The sequence below is a fragment of the Myotis brandtii genome, unplaced genomic scaffold, assembly GCF_000412655.1.
Source record: "Myotis brandtii unplaced genomic scaffold, ASM41265v1 scaffold38, whole genome shotgun sequence".
Lineage (NCBI taxonomy): Eukaryota > Metazoa > Chordata > Mammalia > Chiroptera > Vespertilionidae > Myotis > Myotis brandtii.
The window spans coordinates 2,930,217-2,935,252 of NW_005364596.1; positions in this window are offsets into that span (position 1 = coordinate 2,930,217).

Sequence of the window (5,036 nt, forward strand, 5' to 3'; positions counted from 1 at the left end):
CACACACCTTTCAACCCTTCTGAAAGAGAGAAGAAGCATTTTTAATGGTAAAGGTGAACTTTTTCAAAGGTAATTACTTAATAAGCAACCAAACAAGAATGGCTGGGTTTGCTTTGCCTAGTGAGCACTAGATCCTGTTAGCTGCTGCTTGGACACTCCTAGGCTGTTGAGTGTCAGAGGGAAAGCAATATACTAAATCCCTTTTGTTTACACACCAAAAGATTAGGTTTCCTTAAATTCCGAAGGAATTTCAGAAGATTAACTTTCAGATAGGAAACTTCATAGGCTGAGCAGGCTGAGAAAAGAAAAAAGAAAAAAATCATGTCACCCTCAAGCAGTTCCATCAAGGGATGAAATTTTAAATCACATCATGTCTCACACCCATTTCTCAGTGCAAAATAAATCACTCGAACAGAGTGCAAGCCAATTTTTACTTTAAAAATGTTGTGTCCTAAGGCTGTCTTCTTGAACTTCAAAAGCACACTTTGTAATTACTCTACCTATCAAAGGAAACTCAACATTTCACCCCCAATCTTCTTCAGCTTGTGTTATCACTTTTAATTGTTAATAAACCACATTCATTTTAAACTGATTATTCTGTTTGGAAATTCTACACTGAATTACATATAAAATGAATTTATTTATGTACAAGGTGAAGTTAAGTGGATGTTTTTCTCTGCCATTCATTGGTTTTGTTTGTAGCAATTTCTGCCATTCTGGAGACACAGCAATTCATGTCTTTCGTTTTGTAAAAGAATAGTGTTGTGGGAATGACAGGATAAAAAGAAGTCTGGGCTTTCATCAGGGTTTGTGCCTAGCATTGACATCATTTGGTGTGGGTTGTGAGCTTGATTACAACTTGTTTAGTTTGGTTGGTTGGTTGGTTGGTTGTTTTAAGGAAAGTGAAGGGCTACAGAATAATTTGCTAAACCCAAATCACACTATTAACCTGTATAACTCATGCAGATTTGTTTAAACCCTTCATTTTCTTAACAATCTGGAATTAACTAGCCAAGTGCTTCTTATTATCAAATCTCCTTGCCACTGTAGGCACTGATCATGTCTACTTGAGGAAAGCCTTTGTTCACAAACCAGCCTGGCCAATTTTCTCTCATGAGCACAAACGACATGTGCTTGCAATGGCAATATGCCATATTTGTTCCCACTTTGACACCACACTCAGGTGTCAGGAGTGAGGAGCAGGTCCTGCCTGAGGAAAAAGCCCTCAGGACTTCCTTCTCCACACCCTAGCTGTACCCGGAGGGAGCGCCCTGTCCTCTGCCAAGCAAGACCAAGTCTGCAGCGCTCTCCCCAACCTCCTGGATGAGACACTGGCAGGCCTTTCTCTCGCTCCCACCAGGGAGCACCTAACACCACCCCACCCCCACCCCCACCACCATCCTCCTCCTCCTCCATCAAGGGTTTTCTGTGGTGCCAATCACTGATCTACATGTTTTACATGTGTTACTTACGCAATCCTCACTGCTACCCTATTGTAAGTGCCATTATTGTTCCCACTTTATACATACGGACACTGAGGCATTGAGAGGTTGGTGCCTGAAGCCACTCAGCTGGTAGATGACAGGGCAGGACAGCTCCAGGGACTGCTCACTCAGCACTCTACCGTACCTCCCTACTGCATCTAGCTAGTAACTGGCACAGTTGTTTCTCCCTTGGCCCACACAGTCTCAGAGGCCAGGGACCATCTCTTATCCATTCCTACACCACCCAGAGTGCCTGCTAGAGTGCTTGGTGGGTGGTAGGGGCTCTTTAAGTGTTAATGGGATGAATGAATGCATTTTTTCTACCATTTCCAGGTATGTGAATTGGGAGATATCTCTACAAAAAGCTGGCCTGTGGTGGCACCAAACTGGTGGCTCTGGACTTAAATGGCCTGAAGCCAAGATCTGCCCACTCCTGGCCTATATAAAGTTAGCAATATAACTGACTTTGCCAATCAGGTAAACACTAAAAAGTTATGGCAGGTACTATACATGGTACTTGACATGGTGTAACTCAATGACTGAGGTTGGTATAGCAGCAGGGCTGATCCTGGGTTGGTGGTAAAATGGGGAAATTTCCCATTAGCCTATTTTTCTGATTCTTTTTGCACTCCACTAGCAAAATTATAATTTAAATTATTCAATTATTATTTTACTAGAGGCCTGGTGAACGAATTCGTGCATGGGTGGGGCCCCTTGGTGTGGCCTGCGGGAATTGGGCCCCAGCTTGTGCCCTTAGCCTCGCAGCCCTGCTTGGCACCCGCCTTGGCCTGGCACCGCCCGCTCACCTGCTCCACCATCCCGAGTGGTCCCGCTCTCATCGGGGCCCATTGGGACCGGCAGCACCTCCACTGCTTCCCACTGCCAGCACCCCATTGCCGACATCCACCATGTTCTGCACCGCCCCCTTGTGCTCAGCACACGTCATAGCGAGCGGTTGAACTCCCAGTCGAACTCCCGGTCGAACAGTTTGCATACTGGGCTTTTATTATACAAGATTTTTTAAAATCTTCACCCGAGGGTATGTTTTTCTTGATTTTAGACAGAGAGAAAGGGATAGGTTAAGAGAGAGAAACATCGAATCGGTTGCCTCCCATATGCACCCTGACAGGTATCAAACCCACAACCTGGATATGTGCTCTGAGTGGGAATCAAATCTGAGACCTTTCAGTGTATGGGACGATGCTCCAACCAACTGAGCCACACTGGCCAGGGCAAATTTATTCAGTTATTTATACATATCTTATCTTTCCCTCCAAATGGTTTATATATTCAGAAGATTTATAAATTGGAAGTGGAAAGAAATAAGAAAACAAAAACAGGGACAATAAATGGGACTTAGGGACAATAAATGGAATAAGGCTAATACAAAAATATGATATGATGGAGTCATTAAATAATTGTTATGGCTGGGCAAAAGATTGAAATGTATACAGTATTTTATACTATCCATTCACAAAGATTTGCATATTGGGTCTTCAATGCAATTATTCCCTATAGCTAATGTTATCATATTTAGGTTACAGATGAGGAACTTGAGGCTCAAAGAAATCAAGAAACTTGACCAAGTTCACAGAGATAATAAGTGTAACCAAGGGTGAAACAAACTCTTTGGGGGTAAAAAACTATAGTTGACCTTTGAACAACATGGGTCCGAACTGCGAGGATCTGAACTACACACTGATTTTTTTTCAATAAATAGTGTAAATGTATTTTCTCTTCCTTATGATTTTCTTAATAGTATTTTATTTTCTCTAGCTTTATTTTGGAAATACAGTATATAATATATATAACATGCAAAACATGTGTTAATCCATTGTTTATGTTCTCAGTAGGCTTCTGGTCAATGATAGGGTATTCATAGTTAAAATTTGGGGGAGTCAAAGTCAGACTGGATTTTCGACTATGCAGGGGATAAGTGCTCCTAACCCCCACGTTGTTCTGGGGGAGTTGCTTCCAAGGAAGGAACCATGTCTTACTAGCCTCGGTGGACTCTCCTCCCTCCTCCTTCTCTGCCACTTCACCCCCCCCGCCCCCACCTCTACCTGCCTTAGGACAGTTCCCCTCCGCCCCCTGTTCCCCGAGCAATCCTAAGGAAGGTGCTTCAGACACTGCGTTCCCAGAAATGTGTTTCTGAGCCTCTGCTGCTGCCATTTACAGGAGGCCTCACTGCAGGGTGCACACGTCAACACAGTGAAGAAACATCATTCTACACGCTTAGACGTGGGATTAGTGGCAGCCAGGCACGCTGCGGAACAAGCATCCCATAGCCTCCTGCTGATCTGCGGTGTGAGGGACAGGTCCAGCTGGTGTGCTAGCAATCTTCCCCAAACAATAAGACAATCGAACCTTCTCTGTTCGGAGATCCAATCACCACTAATGGGGTCTTACCAGTGACACAAACCCCCTGCTGCCCCACCTTTCCTGACTTCAAACATGGCCCCTGTCTGGCTGTGATAATGTACCAGCATGCACACATGTAGATACTTCTCTTCAGAAAACGAATCACAGCTCAGGGTAGGGGGAGCCCAAGGTCATCTTGAGACTGCCTGGACTGCCGTGACTTTGTTTAGCTATAAAACCGTCTGTCACCAACACACTGGATTTAAAAAAAAAAAAAATGCTTGTGGGGGAACATGAAATAAAATCCAAAGATGCCTCAAAAAAAGAAAAGAGATTTTAGGAAGTAGTTTAATCACCTTTCTAGTTAAAATACTCTGACAAGACCAGCACAAAGGAGCAGCTGACTCATTTACTGGAACAAACTTTGAAGCTAATGCAGCACACCTTCACTTTACAGATGGGGAAACTGAGGCGTAAAGAAGTTAAACGCATCCCCCAAGGTCATAGTGCATGTGAGTGGTGAGACAGGAAACTAAATGAACAAGATGAGCAGCAGGAGAAGTAAAGCAGTAAAAGAAAGCATCTCTGAGCATCTGAGACTGCTGGGATGATGAAGGCTCCTTTATGAATTAGAGGCACACACAGCCTGCTGTCTCCTGCTGGTCTCAATGGGAATCAAGATTCCTTCCCCATTGCCGTTCCCACTGCTCACACCCCTCCATCCACCCTGGAGTGGCTGCCATTTCATGTTTACATCTGGGGACCACGTCACAGACTATAAGACACTGCGTAGATGACAGAGGTCAGTTGAGCCCCTACCTACACTCAGTGGGTCCACTTTCCACCCCAGGCTTGGGCAAGGGAGGAGAACAGTACAGGGGCAGCAGCAGTAGCTTTATTGATCGCTATTTATATGTGACCCCCACCCCAAACAACTTGTTGCAAAAATATTTTCAGATGAATTTTTTTTTAAGGCCTAAGCATCAGAAGCATAGGACCTTTAGTGTTTTTACAAATGCCACAATGAAAACTGAGTTCAGAATGCCATCATCCTATTGCAAGTGGATAGCTGAAACACCCTCTTCAACTTGGTTACAAAAATAAGTTAAAGAGAAACTGGAAAGTAGACTACAGAAAATGTTACTGGACTTTAGGGCTTTAAAAAAATCAATGTTATCACTTAAGAACTAG